The sequence below is a fragment of the Lissotriton helveticus genome, chromosome 1_2 (genome assembly GCF_964261635.1).
Source record: "Lissotriton helveticus chromosome 1_2, aLisHel1.1, whole genome shotgun sequence".
Lineage (NCBI taxonomy): Eukaryota > Metazoa > Chordata > Amphibia > Caudata > Salamandridae > Lissotriton > Lissotriton helveticus.
Genome location: NC_136058.1, coordinates 407,058,480 through 407,074,178, shown reverse-complemented (window position 1 = coordinate 407,074,178; position 15,699 = coordinate 407,058,480). Strand labels below are relative to the sequence as shown.

The window sequence follows — 15,699 nt, the reverse complement described above, 5'->3', positions numbered from 1 at the left end:
GTGACAGGAATGGTTAGCATATGGCTGGTCTTGTCTTTAGTGGCACAGAGACACAGAGACTGGAGAATGATATGGTGGGATGTTGCTGAGATTAATGACCAGTCTTTCCATCACTTTTATTTTTTTTTCAATAATCAGTCACAAATTGCACAGGGATGAACAGACGTTGGTCCCGTAGATTCCTACGACAAAGGGACTCGTGCTGCAGCCCCCTGCTGAGGCTCATTAAGGCTGGAAATAGTTTGAGGTTACTTGGATTCCAGATCCTTGGGGGCATGGTCTCAAAGTTCAGGATCAAATGGACTTGGTGAGTCAGAGCCATGGCTTATAAAAACTCAGGAAGCAAAGTACACGGAATGGAATGAGACCACAAATAGTCACTAAGGAATGAGGTTAATTCACAAATTTCTATCCCTCACTGTGCGCTTTTCTCAGTAACAGTTTGTTGGACGATACATTGATTGATGTGTTTGTGGCTGCTTCATGTGAAGGTTTTGCAATGCTGAAAGCTCCTCCTCAGAGCACCTTTTACTCTCCCACATTGTCTCTGTCATGTAGAGAGGTTGCTTTTATAACTGAAGTTTTTGTCACACTGAGAGCACTGATCATTTTCTTTCTCCCTGTGGATTTTCTCATGTTGAATCAAACTGAGTCTCCAGCAGATGCTTCTCTGGCATTTAGACCAATGACAAAGTTTAGTCCAGTGTGAGTTTTCTCATGTTCAGGGAGACCAGATTTCTGACTGAAGCTTTTCTAGCATTCAGAGCACTGATAAGGTCTTTGCCTAGAGTGAATTCTTTCATGTCTAGTGAGATTTCTTTTCAATGTGAAGCTTTTCAAGCATTCAGAGCACTGATACGGTTTTAGTCCAGTGTGAGTTTGCTCATGTTGACTGAGGCCAGATTTCTGACTGAACCTTTTCTGGCATTCAGAGCACTGATACGGTTTTAGTCCAGTGTGAGTTCTTTCATGACAAGTGAGACCAAATTTATGACTGAAGCTTTCCCTGCATTCAGAGCACTGAAAAGGTTTTTGCCCCGTGTGGGTCCTTTCATGTAAAGTAAGGCTAAATTTCAGACTGAAGCTTTTACAGCATTCAGAGCACTGATAATGTTTTTGCTCAGTGTGAGTTACCGCACGTTGTGAGAGAGTAGATTTCTGACTGAAGCTTTTCCAGCATTCAGAACACTGATACGGTTTGAGCCCAGTATGAGTTCTCTCGTGTTGAATGAGATGGTCTTTCTGACTAAAGCACTTTAGGGACTTAGTGCACTTAGTGCACTGATACGGTTTGTGCCCAGTGTGGATTCTCACATGTTGAATGAGATCGCTTTTCCGACTGAAGCCTTTCCGACATTCAGGACACTGATACGGTTTTTGTCCAGTGTGAGTTTTCTTGTGTTTAGTGAGGTGGGATTGATAACTAAAGTTGTTCTCACATTCATTGCTCTTATTCAAGTTGTTTGTATCTCCAAGTTGGGGTTCTTCCTGGATACATGCCATCTTAAGTCTGAATCTAATTCCGGAGTCTGTACTTGTTTGTGTTAAAACTCAACATTAACTTCTAAACTACGCTGCTGAAGCTCTTCTTCACATTTGCATTTGACTAATTATAGTTTTTATTTGGAGATCAATGTTCTTATCTTTGAAGCCAGCCTATCTAACTTGTCTTATAAACTTTCACTGAGAGGCCCCTTATTTTTATTAAGATGCCCCTCATGGATTCATTTTCTCCAAGTTATGCCCACAAGGATTCTCTCAAGTGGGATTAAGCTCATTCTGACTGCAGTTTATCGCATTTAATTTAGGAGTTTTAAAAGCAGTGATTGGGTCTTTGGGGATTTGTACTTACAAGTGAGGTACATTTTTATACAAGTAATGAACAGGGATTAAAATATGTTAGGGTAGTTCACAAATTATCAATAGTGTAACACTGGCCCTTTTTAAGCTTCCTATTCCGGTGAGTCCCAAAAAGGTACACCATTAACTTTGGAGGTCTGGCACACTTGGAAACAACATAGATCAATGGTGGGACAAATCTTTCTATATTGTAGATGTTAATCCAGTGTCTTTGCTGTAATGACAGCTGAGAGGAACATTTTCAGTTATTTTTTAAAATACAATGTTTTCTCTCCTCCAAATCACAGGAGACGGAGACATAAGCTTGCTCGTGTAAACTGAGGTTATTAGCCTTCCTGACACTTCTGTCACATCACATCTATGGATACTGATTTGCTGGGAGAGGCTTAGGTCTCCATGGCATTTCTCATAAACCATCAGACAGAATTTGCAACACTGATTATTCCTAAGTGCTCTGTTTGAGGATCAGTTGTTGCCTATGTTCTTTGATTGACCAATCGTGAAATGTTTCCTTTAAGTGAAAATATTCTTATGATTAGTAGTTGCAGTAGATTTTCAATTTATTTGCGGGTATAGTTATTATTTCAGAGGTTATTCAATCCTAATAACTGACACTTGGTAAATGTTCCTGGTCATTGTACTTCAAGGGTTCGACAACAAATAATGATTGTAAGAAAGTCGATAAATCACTTTCAAATTCAGCAGTTTCTTCCGCACCAAATTCCTCACCATTCCTGGTGCATAGAACTAGTTTCTTCTTTAGAGATCTAGATTGTTTCTACTTTCCTCAAAATAACCCTTTTTAGAAATGTGTCCAACATTGCAACATTTCTTTTTCTTTTTGTTGCTTCAGTGACCTGGAAAAATAGAGTTAGAAATTATAAATGAGTTGCACTCCAAGGGGGTAAAACACTTCATGGATACTGCATATACAGGGAGCTCGGGACCACTCAAACTCAATGTCGTGAGTAAAAGTAGTGAACACTGTAGAAAGAAACACAAGTTACACATGCATCATGACACAGATTCTCAGAAGCATCCAACACCAACAGTTTACTCTTTCTGTTATGACGACTGGCATCACAGTAAGGTATTTGTACATCCTTTAATGAATTATCAGATGTTGTGTACTCCCCTGCCCATTTAAAGGACTCTTCTATTCCTTATTTCAGGGATCCATGAAGGGATATTTCATTGAACAAAGGAATCTGCCTTGTTGTAATCACTGCTTTAAATGCCACTGGAGGAGCGTGATTATTTTATTAAGAGTGTTTTGGTCGATTAATTCCTTACCCTTGGGTGTGATACTATACATAATACATACTTAAGAAACATGACTAACAGTGTGCCTCGTGAAACATGTGAGAGTTTAAAACTGCAAAAAAGCATGCAGAAGGGTCACAAACTGGTTTGAGATTAATTCATTCATGACAGAGAGAAACCTACTAATGTGCTATGAAAATAATATTAAAGGTAATAATGCAGTCTGTAGTGTTAACACAAAATATGATTATGAAAATGCTCAAGTAAAATGAGTCCTGCTTATGTTTTCTTTGAGATGCAATTCCGAGAGAAAGTGCTTGCACGTTTCTCAAAGAAATGTAATTAGGCAATGCTTACAAGTATAATGAAATGGTGTTTTTATATTATTTCTTATGCATCTCTATTTCTTTACTGTTTTCAATATTCAGTAAGTTTTTTTCTTTAGAAAATAATGATTTAGTGGTTTTCTTTGTAGGCCTTAAATATTTATTTTGTCTTTCATTATTTCCTTCGAATCGACTAAAGATGTTGTCCTGATTGCACTGTAGCTACGAGTATTATCGCTGAAGTTTCTGTCCTACAGTTTGAAAAATGGACATCCTTTCTGTTAGAAAAAAACTGTATTGACTTTATTGAAAGCTCAGAAGAGAGAGTGTGGAGGGGACACGTCGAATTGCAAATGTATTTACTATTTCCGAAGGGAGTGATATTGCACATTCTTAAAGAACAATGACCACTGAACAAAGGTATTACGTATGGGTTCCAGACGATTTGGGTTAGAGAACGATCCCACCTCGGTTACACTATGGACTTCGACCAATGGAAATCATGCAAACTACCTAAAAGTTATTTTGTGGGCAGGAACTGAAATCGTTTGGAGGCATAATTGCCCCTTGGGAAAAGGACGGCATGCTGCTATTTTCCCTTGCAAATCCTTGGCCTGATCTGCTGTCGGTCTGAACTCTGATTTTTCCCTGAACTGAAATCTCCTGATTACCTCCGCACTTTACCGGCTGGTGAACTTCAGCAGGTCAAATCTTTCAGCTGAAGAATTTATTAACCGTGGGCAATGAACTCAGGTCCGTTAGTAGAGGTTACAGAGATTTGCTAACTACGCATTACATTGAAACACGGAGTTCATGTAAAAACTCTGGCTCTGCCACGTAGGGAGTTAGCAACTACACCCACAACCCTTTGATAAAACAACTTTACCTTTACATGCTAAAAAGCATATAACCAATTCACAAAAGTGAGCTTCGAAAAATATCAGGCAATGAGAGAGGTGATGATTTTGGGGTGCCACCTAACCTAGGGGAAGGGCCAAGCAGATGCCTTGAATACAAAGAGCATATCATGCTGAACGATTCAGTGGTGTTCCCATTCTCCTAGAACCATCCCAAGCAAAGTTATGGGCAAAAATACAATGCCAACCAAAGGCCCAGCAAAGCATTATAGGGCGAGATTCTAAAGTGCAGTGAATAATATAGTATTAGCTCTCGGCTGAGCCGGGAGAGATGCAGCTTGAGGAATGTTTTGATATTGTATACTATAATATTCACTGCACTCTAGAATCTCATCCCATAATGCTTTGCAGGGCTTTTGGTTGGGATTGTAATTTTGCCCATAACTGACTGTGCTTGGGGTGGTCCTGGGAGGATGGTACCACCATTGAATCGTTCAGCCTGATATGCTCTTTGTGTCCAAGGCTTCTGCTTAGTTCTCTCCTTAGGTTAGGGAGGACCCCAAAATCATCAACTCTCCAATGCTTGCTAAATTTTCATTTTCACTTTTGTGAGACGACTACATGCATTTTAGCATGTAATGATAGAGTTACTTGTTGTTTTACCGAAGGTATGTGAGGTTTCTGTTTCATTAATTGGGATGAGATGGGACGGAGTTACGGAGTGGAGTTTCACCGAGTTTTTGTTCAACTCCGCAGAATTCTGCGTAGTGGTACTCCGCCAACTTCGCCTACCCTTAGAATTTATGACTCCGGCTATTTCACGCTGTGCTCTAGCGTTCTACTGGGTGCACCTTGTGTCCTGATGAATCTACAACCAATTCTTAGTTTGTATGATTCCAAATTACGTGTTCTATTTTGCAATATGTTTTCTCTCTTTTTCTCTCTTCCTTCCACAGTAGGTGTTATTTCACGATGTATTTGTTCTGAGCTGTGATGTGCTGTGATTTACCTGTATACAAAAGAATAACCGTAATTAAACGATTCTAGTGTATGTTTGTGCTTTGACCATTCAATCTTGAAGTTTAGATAAAGATAACTTGATAACTATTCCATGTGTTTGTCCTTACTTATTGATGATTTTATTAATATTGTGTGAATATTATTAGCTAGGCACTTCTTGATTACAGGTCATCATGAAGGAGTGGCTTTCCATCTCTAGTTATCTGAGTCCCTATTAGCTCATACGGAGGACTTTATGATTGTGATTAAATTGTAGAGTTTCTATGGGCCAAACTCTGTGTTATTTTGAATTGTGTTGCTGAGGACTGAGTTTACGATGTGGTGGGTATCCTATATCTGAGCTCACAAATTTTACACCTCTTCCCCTGGATCACCACCGTAGACTGAGGCTGTGTCCAGTAAGCTCAGTGGAATTCACCATTTCAAATTATGTTGAGGATAAGGACTTACCTGGTGGACTGGAACTTGTCACACTCCTTTGACAGGACCCAGACACTTCAACACCTAAAAAAAGAAGAAAAAAAACAGCATAACGGGAAAGGAAACTAAAATGGGATAAGAAAAGACAAATACTACAGAAACAGAAGAATAATAAAAAAGAGGCTCTCTTCCACTCTTCTTCAAAGAGACCCAGTGTGGCCCTGGGGGTGAAAAACAGGACAGGAAAGGGCAGGCTGGGAGGACGCAAAGAGCTGGAAGTCAGATCAAGAGAGAAAGGATGGGGCAGGTATAGACCAAGGAGAGGATAGAATCATGGGGTGTTGAGGAGACAAATGTGTCGACAGTCAAGGGACTGCTTGGGAACATGGGAGGCAATCGTGTTGATGGCCCAGTGCCTCCCGACCCGAGAAGGGCCCAGACCTGCGCTAGAGCCCCACCACATTCATATTCCTTGAGAATGTGGCTGCATCAGGTGGGTGCCAGGGTTAGTGGAAACTCAAAAATTGATGGGGGAGGTTTGCGGGAACATGGGGAGGCTGCCCACTGCTACAACAACCATGTGTGGCGGCACGCTTTGCCAGATAAACCTTAGCATTTATAAGAGCCCTAAAGTAAGATGCAGAAAGAATAAAACTGGTATGAAGAGAATACACTGAAAGAGTTGAACAGTTCCTTATTAGCTTCCATACCTTCAGGCCAACAGATGATAGAGCATTCCAAATGTGGCAGGACAAAGGGGGAAAGGAGGGTTGTACCAAGTAGGTTAATTATAACAAAAACATCACACAATTTAGGAACCCGAAGATAAATAGCCTGACCCTGGAGTATACCAACATTTGTCACGAAACACGCTTAAAACAGCTAGCATAAAAACAAATAAGGAAGAGGACTACGTTAAAGCCACGTATTTTTTTTTATTATTTTTTTTTTTTAATCATATGCTATCTAGCTAGAGAATGGTCTGGAGAGGGAGTCAAATTGTTGAAGCTGAAGAGAGATAAAAAACAGAGAGAGAGACACAGAGAGAGACTTGAGAATAAATAGAAGAAAAGGAAACAGAAGGCACTAGGAAACGTTACCTGACAGTTATCTTGTTTATTCCTCCAAGGGAGGCAGCCGCACCACCTGGCCCGTCCCAGAATACCTTGAAAGGAAGTAAAGATTTGCTTCAACCAAGAACTTATCTGCATAAAAAGTGAATCACACTTCATCTCATCTTCCAAAACAACTGTCCTAAACTTACAAAGGAAAACTCTTGTTCTCTGCAAAACCATTGTAAAGCACTGTTGGTCTATGATTAAATAGAATATTTTTTTTAACCTTTTTATTCTTCTGGTATCTACGACCAAACCCACAACACCCTCCAAATCCAAACATTGCACTGCAATGGACACACAATGAACCATGATCACTTTCTGAACAAGGTCCGAGTGAAGACACAGCCCACCAACAAGCTAAACAAGGTCTGAGTGCTCATACAGCGCACCCACAGGCTAGACAATGTTCGAGTGACGAGACAACGCGCCAACAGGCTTAACAAAGTCTAAGTGCACATTCAGCGCACCCACAGGTATAGGAGATTCTGAGTGAACAGACAGCCCACCCGCAGGCTGAACAAGGTCTGAGTCAAAATACAGCGCACCCACAGGCTGAACAAGGTCTGAGACAACATACAGCGCACCCGCAGGCTGAACAAGGTCTGAGTCAACTTACAGCGCACCCACAGGCTGAACAAGGTCTGAGACAACATACCGCACACCAACAGGCTGAACAAGGTCTGAGTCAACTTACAGCGCACCTCCAGCTCAACAAGGTCTGAAACAACATACAGCACACCCACAGGCTGAACAAGGTCTGAGACAACATACAGCGCACCCGCAGGCTGAACAAGGTCTGAGGCAACTTACAGCGCACCCACAGGCTGAACAAGGTCTGAGACAACATACCACACACCAACAGGCTGAACAAGGTCTGAGTCAACTTACAGCGCACCCACAGGCTGAACAAGGTCTGAGTCAAAACACAGCACACCCACAGGCTGAACAAAGTCCGAGTCAACATACCGCACACCAACAGGCTGAACAAGGTCTGAGACAACATATAGCACACTCACAGTCTCAGAGAGCATATCCAAACAGCTAAGCCCACTTCTTCATAACCCAATTTTTCTATTTAGAGCCCATGAAATATAGAAATTAAAACAAAACAGCATGTTTAAGTCTTTGTACATATTTTGGCCCACCCTCCATAACGCAGTCAACCACATTCAGATTTACAGAACCCATGCTCTCTGAGCAACTTTAAGCTGATGCAGCGTCCAACCGAATGCTGAGAAATGGCAGCATCAAGGCATCAATGCATCCAATCCCTGCTCTTAAGGTGAACCAGGAGTGGAAGCGAGGCGACCCACCTGAAGGAACAACGTGTGAGCCAAATGGCTGGTGGGCGATGTTGGAGTCAAATGAGGGACATTCGAGATGGCAGGACCTGAAGGCCCTCCGTTGTGATGGGAACCAGGCAGCCCATGATCAAGTGAAAAAGATGCAGATTGGATGATGACGTGCAATTAGTGACCTCTGCCCTGGAAAGGCAAGGGGTTAAGCAATGCCTTGAACGATGGATGGTCACCCCTTCAATGGCTGGCAATAGTGAATGGAGGGCAGCACGGCTTCCCAGCACAGGGTGGGGCAAGTATATGAGCGAACAGGGAAGCTATACAAGGGCCCACTGGTCATGCCAATATGGATGAATGTATGTATGTATGTGGTATTACTATCAAAAGACACACAATTGATGGACGCAATGCAGAACAAATCAAAACATTCACACCCAGTCAAGAGATCTGGGGTCAATCCATCATTGCTTGCTCACCATGCCACCCAGTTTAGACCTGACAATATGCAAATCAGTCTTGACCCTGTGACCCATGGGAACAGTCCAGCCCGAACTTCCAGGCCAGGTCCTACCTGAACCGGAAACAAGCATCCTAGGACCTGTTTCGGGGTTTTAACCCTCTCCAGCCAGGATAGCTTGAATCCAGAGGCACAGCGAGTCCGGGACCCACGTCTGGGCATACCCTGCGCACTTAGGGCGAGGAAGCAAAGACACACAATTGATGGACAAAATGCAGAACAAATCAAAACATTCACCACCAGTCAAGAGATCTGGGTTAAATCCATCATAATTTTGCTCACCATGCCCCCCTGGTTTAGACATGGCCATATGCAAATCAGTCTAGAACCAGTCTTGACGCTGTGCCTCATGGGAACAGTCCAGCCCAAACTAAAAGCCTGGCTGATGAGGGCTGTTAGCCCGAAACCGGTCCCAGGATGCTTGTTTCCAGTGCAGGGAAGACATGGCTTGGCAGTTCGGGCTGGACTCTTCCCATGAGGCACAGAGTCAAGACTGATTTGCATATAGCTATGTCTGAACTGGGGTGGCGAAGTGAGCTAAAGAACGATGATGGATTCAACCCAGATCTGTGACTGGGTGTGAGTGTCTGAAAAGTCTCAGTGCTCCATCCATCATCTCCTTGTGTTTGCTTTGTGGTATTACTATGGCAAGAACCCAGCGAAAAAAGCAATGGAGTGATGTAGATGGTCAAAGACAAGCATAAAATCCAAGACGACCTCACGGCCATCTCTGAATGGATGGTGGATAACTATCTTCAACTGAATTCCACCAAGTCAGAAGTGCTCCTGGTGGGCCGAGATGCCCATCGATGGGGCAATCGATGGTGGCCTGTGGCCCTTGGAACCCCGCCTCAACCGAAATCCGTGGTCAAGAACCTGGGAGTTTCGGTGGATGTGCTCTCTCATTTGAGGGGCACGCTAAGACAGTGGCTGGCACTTGCTTTGGTGTCTTACATGGCCTGAAACCCATTTTGGGACTTTTTGACGCACCTGCTCGAAAGGTGATTGTCCAATCCACCGTGCTGTCACGGCTAGACTATTGTAATGGGTTGCTACTTGGTGTTAATGAAGCTGTGACCAAGACTTTAATGGGCCCAGAACGTGGCTGCCCGCACGCTCTTTGTACTACCTTAGTACTGCCGTGTTTCAGACCTTCTCCGTCAGCTCCACTGGCTATCTAAAGAACAGAGAGTCTACTTTAAGAATCTGTGTATGACACACAAGATCATGTATGGCCTGGGTCCACAAATTTTGAGCGAGCTGTGCTCTCTGTATGTCCCGGCTCGAGCCTTGCACTCTGCGGACCTGCATTTGGCCCGTGTCCCACGAGTGCGCAGGACAAGGGCAGGGGGGCGCTGGTTCGGAGCACTGGCACCTGCCCTTTGGAATGCTGCCCGTAGCACGCAAGACCATTGGGCTTTCAGGAAAATGATCAAGTAGTGGCTTTTCTCCAACCACTAGCTTCCTCGCCGTCTGCTCTGTCAGATTTAGCGCTGGGACGCCCTGTTGTTGGGGCAGCCATGAGCTCTACAAGTGCGTATAACATAACATAAAGTGATAGAAGAGGAGGCAGTTTGTTGACGGTTAATAAACTTGTGATGTAGGGATCTTTAACGAGATGCAGCTTCAACTCTTCCATAAATTGGAGCAGCTTTGGTGCGTCCTGACAGATATAAGGAGGTTGTTTCAATGTGCACTGCTCACCTCTCATCCTTTAGATGAACCTGGTGAAATCTTTTGAGATTAAACATATTTTTGAAGGAGAGAAGTTTGTTTGGAGGGCGATCTCACTAATTTGGGTCCGATTAGAGCACTCTAGGGCAGTCATGTGCGATAAGATATTGGGGCGCTCCTGATATTCTGACAGGTGAGGTCAGGGAATGTACCTGAGTGCATTGGTTTGTGCAGCCGCAGCACCAATGGGAGTGCACTCGAAAGAGAGACTAACAGGAACCGTTCAGTGTCCACCAAGTGGAAAGGTTCTATTCTGTCTGTAGTTCTTTCGACAGGTGAGCCTGCATTAACTCTAGGGCTCAAGAGGGAGTCGGGTGGGGCGGGGGGACACTGGTTTAATATGGACTGAAGGAGGGGCAAAAAGAGCAACAATTCTAAGAAGTATTACAGTATTAGTAAATCATGCAGAGTCAGGACAGGCCTCACCCCACCAGAGGACAGGCCGCACATCTGCTCTGTACCAGCTCGACAGGCCTCTCCTCCTCTGTACACCGTGGACAGAACTCCCTTCCTCTGCACCCCCTCTGTATTGGTCTCGCTTCTTGGGCATCCCCTCTGGACAGTCCTCACCTCGTCTGCTTCCCTGGACAGGCTTCACCTCCTCTACACCCCTGGACAGTCCTCTCCTCCTCTGCACCCCTGGACAGGCCTCTCCTCCTCTGCACCCCTGGACAGGCTTCACCTCCTCTACACCCCTGGACAGTCCTCTCCTCCTCTGCACCCCTGGACAGGCCTCTCCTCCTCTGCCCCCTGGACAGGCCTTTCCTCCTCTGCACCCCTGGACAGGCCTCTCCTCCTTTGCACCCCTGGACAGGCCTCTCCTCCTCTGCACCCCTGGACAGGCCTCACCTCCTCTGCACCCCTGGACAGGCCTCACCTCCTCTGCATCCCTGGACAGGCCTCGCCTCCTCTGCACCCCTGGACAGGCCTCACCTCCTCTGCACCCATGGACAGGCCTCTCCTCCTCTGCTCCCCCTGGACAGGCCTCACCTCCACTGCACCCCTGGACAGGGCTCTCCTTCTTTGCACCCCCAGCTCAGGGCAGGCCACACCTCCTCGGCACCCCTGGACAGGCCTCACGTCCCATGCACCCCTGGACAAGCCTCTCCTCCTCGGCACCCCCTGGAAAGGACTCACTTCCTCTACCCCCCTCAACAGGCCTCACCTACTCTGCACCTCTGGACAGGCCTCACCTCTTCTGCACCCCTGGACAGGCCTCACCTCCTCTGCACCCCTGGACAGGCCTCACCTTCTCTGCACCCCTGGACAGGCCTAGGCTCCTCGGCACCCCTGGACAGGCCTCGCCTCCTCTGCACCTCTGGACAGGCCTCGACTCCTCTGCACCCCTGGACAGGCCTCTCCTCCTCTGCTCCCCCTGGACATGCCTCACCTCCTCTGCCTGAATTACGTCACCGCTCGAGCCTCTTGTAAATACTACTGGTGTGCTGACCCCTAATGTGGTGACCCCCATTGTGGTGACCCCTGGTGTGGTATCCTTAGTGTGGGGACCCCTGGTGTGAGGTCCCTTGGTGTGGTGACCCCTGGTGTGGTGACCCTTGGTGTGGTGACCCCTGGTGTGGTGACCCCTGGTGTGTTGACCCTTGGTGTGGTGACCCTTGGTGTGGTGATCCCTTGGTGTGGTGATCCCTGGTGTGGTGACCCCTGGTGTTGTGACCCTTGGTGTTGTGACCCTTGGTGTTGTGACCCTTGGTGTGGTGAACCTTGGTGTGGTGACCCCTGGTGTGGTGACCCCTGGTGTGCTGACCATTGGTATGGGGACCCCTGGTGTGGGGACCCCTGGTGTGGGGACCCTAGGTCTTGTGATCCCTGGTGTGGTGACCCCTGGTGTGGTGATCCATGGTGTGGTGACCCTTAGTGTGGTGACCCCTGGTGTGGTGACCCCTGGAGTGGTGACCAATGGTGTGGTGACCCCTGGTGTGGTGATCCCTTGGTGTGGTGACCCCTGGTATACCGACCCTGGTGTGGGGACCCCTGGTGTGGGGACCCCTGGTGTGGTGACCCCTGGTGTGGTGACCCCTGGTGTTGTGACCCCTGGTATGGTGACCCTGGTGTGGTGACCCCTGGTGTGGGGACCGCTGGTGTGGGGACCCCTGGTGTGGGGACCCCTAGTGTGGTGACCCCTAGTGTGGTGACCCCTAGTGTGGTGACCCTTGGTGTGGTGACCCTTGGTGTGGTAACCCCTGGTGTGGTGACCCCTGGTGTGGTGATCCCTTGGTGTGGTTACCCCTGGTGTGGTGATCCTTGGTGTGGTGATCCCTGGTGTGGTGATCCTATGGTGTGGTGATCCTCTGATGTGGTGACCCCTGGTGTGGTGACCCCTGGTGTGGTGACCCCTGGTGTGTTGACCCCTGGTGTGGTGACCCCTGGTGTGGTGACCTCTGGTGTGGCGACCTCTGGTGTGGTGACCCCTGGTATGGTGACCCCTGGTGTTGTGACCCCTGGTGTGGTGATCTTTGGTGTGGTGATCCCTTTGGTGTGGTGATCTCTGGTGTGGTGACCCCTGGTGTGGTGACCCCTGGTGTGGTGACCCCTGGTGTGATGACCCCTTGGTGTGGTGAGCCCTTGGTGTGGTGAGCTCTGGTGTGGTGACCCCTGGTGTGGGGACCCCTGGTGTGGTGACCCGTGGTGTGGTGACCCCTGGTGTGGTGATCCTTGGTGTGGTGACCCCTGGTATGGTGACCCCTGGTGTGGTGATCCTTGGTGTGGTGACCCCTGGTGTGCTGACCCCTGGTGTGCTGACCCCTGGTGTGGTGATCTCTTGGCGTGGTGATCCCTAGTGTGGTGACCTCTGGTGTGGTGACCTCTGGTGTGGTGACCCTTGGTGTGGTGACCCGTGGTGTGGTGACCCGTGGTGTGGTGACCCGTGGTGTGGTGATCCCTGGTGTGGTGACGCCTGGTGTGGTGACCCCTGGTGTGGTGATCTTTGGTGTGGTGACCCTTGGTGTGGTGACCCTTGGTGTGGTGATCCCTTGTGTGGTGATCTTTGGTGTGGTGACCTCTGGTGTGGTGACCCTTGGTGTGGTGATCCCTGGTGTGGTGACCTGTGGTATGGTGACCCCTGGTGTGGTGATCCCTTGGTGTGGTGACCCCTTGTGTAGGGACCCCTGGTGTGGTGACCCCTGGTGTGGTGACCCCATGTGTGGTGATCCTTGGAGTGGTGACCCCTGGTGTGGTGATCCTTGGTGGGGTGACCCCTGGTGTGGTGACCCCTGGTGTGGTGACCCCTTGGTGTGGTGACCTCCTGGTGTGGTGACCCCTGGTGTGGTGACCCTTGGTGTGGTGATCTTTGGTGTGGTGATCCCTTGGTGTGGTGATCCCTTGGTGTGGTGACCCTTGGTGTGGTGACCCTTTGTGTGGTGACCCCTTGGTGTGGTGACCCCTTGGTGTGGTGACCCCTTGGTGGGGTGACCCCTGGTGTGGTGACCCTTGGTGTGGTTATCTCTTGGTGTGGTGACCCTTGGTGTGGTGATCTTTGGTGTGGTGATCCATTGGTGTGGTGATCCCTTGGTGTGGTGACCCCTGGTGTGGTGACCCCTGGTGTGGTGACCCTTGGTGTGTTGACCCCTTGGTGTGGTGACCCCTGGTGTGGTGACCACTACTGTGGGGTTGGGGTGGTAATCTTTCTCTCAGAGAGACCCTCCGGTTTGATGCACTCTCTTGTTTGCAACACTGAGGAGTCGAATATCTCCGAAGTCGGGGTAGATCTACAAGGAAGTGCCGCAGCGTGGCACCCCAAACCCTTTGGCTGCGCCACGCTGCGGCACTTCCGAATCACAGGGATGCAACATATTTACATGAATAAGTCGCATGTCTGTGCTTCCCACTGCGCTGGTGCACAAACTGCAGCAATGCACTGGCGCAGGAACCCTAGCACCATGGTGCCAGGATTCGTGCGTCGTGGGGAGATTGTTTTTGTACAGGAAGGGACTACTTCCTGCACACAAAAAAAACACTACAGATATTTTCCTCTTTCAATGTGTGCTTTAGAAAGCCCTGGACAGGCCTAACCTCCTCTGCACCCCTTTCGACAGGCCTCACCTCCTCTACACCCCTGGACAGTCCTCTCCTCCTCTGCACCCCTGGACAGGCCTCTCCTCCTCTGCCCCCTGGACAGGCCTTTCCTCCTCTGCACCCCTGGACAGGCCTCTCCTCCTTTGCACCCCTGGACAGGCCTCTCCTCCTCTGCACCCCTGGACAGGCCTCACCTCCTCTGCACCCCTGGACAGGCCTCACCTCCTCTGCATCCCTGGACAGGCCTCGCCTCCTCTGCACCCCTGGACAGGCCTCACCTCCTCTGCACCCATGGACAGGCCTCTCCTCCTCTGCTCCCCCTGGACAGGCCTCACCTCCACTGCACCCCTGGACAGGCCTCTCCTTCTTTGCACCCCCAGCTCAGGGCAGGCCACACCTCCTCGGCACCCCTGGACAGGCCTCACGTCCCATGCACCCCTGGACAAGCCTCTCCTCCTCGGCACCCCCTGGAAAGGACTCACTTCCTCTACCCCCCTCAACAGGCCTCACCTCCTCTGCACCTCTGGACAGGCCTCACCTCTTCTGCACCCCTGGACAGGCCTCACCTCCTCTGCACCCCTGGACAGGCCTCACCTTCTCTGCACCCCTGGACAGGCCTCACCTCCTCTGCACCCCTGGACAGGCCTCGCCTCCTCTGCACCCCTGGACAGGCCTTGCCTCCTCTGCACCCCTGGACAGGCCTCTCCTCCTCTGCTCCCCCTGGACATGCCTCACCTCCTCTGCCTGAATTATGTCACCGCTCGAGCCTCTTGTAAATACTACTGGTGTGCTGACCCCTAATGTGGTGACCCCCATTGTGGTGACCCCTGGTGTGGTATCCTTAGTGTGGGGACCCCTGGTGTGAGGTCCCTTGGTGTGGTGACCCCTGGTGTGGTGACCCTTGGTGTGGTGACCCCTGGTGTGGTGACCCCTGGTGTGTTGACCCTTGGTGTGGTGACCCTTGGTGTGGTGATCCCTTGGTGTGGTGATCCCTGGTGTGGTGACCCCTGGTGTTGTGACCCTTGGTGTTGTGACCCTTGGTGTTGTGACCCTTGGTGTGGTGAACCTTGGTGTGGTGACCCCTGGTGTGGTGACCCCTGGTGTGCTGACCATTGGTATGGTGACTCCTGGTATGGGGACCCCTGGTGTGGGGACCCCTGGTGTGGGGACCCCTGGTGTGGGGACCCTAGGTCTTGTGATCCCTGGTGTGGTGACCCCTGGTGTGGTGATCCATGGTGTGGTGACCCTTAGTGT

The 15,699-nt window shown here is 48.9% G+C and overlaps 1 protein-coding gene across 4 annotated transcripts in view; it reads right to left on the bottom strand.

The window, feature by feature from the left end:
• Positions 1-15,699, bottom strand: part of LOC144806656 (uncharacterized) — a 218,776-nt gene that overhangs the window by 60,790 nt on the left and 142,287 nt on the right. For 3 of the 4 annotated variants that reach the window (XR_013605869.1, XR_013605866.1, XR_013605877.1), the window contains 2 exons: positions 6,847-6,911; positions 5,777-5,830 (listed from right to left, as the gene is read on the bottom strand). The gene's annotated coding sequence lies outside the window, so the exon portion shown is untranslated. Of the gene's footprint in view, positions 1-614; positions 2,718-5,776; positions 5,831-6,846; positions 6,912-15,699 lie in introns of those variants that run through there. The other variant, XR_013605870.1, reaches the window with a different exon arrangement.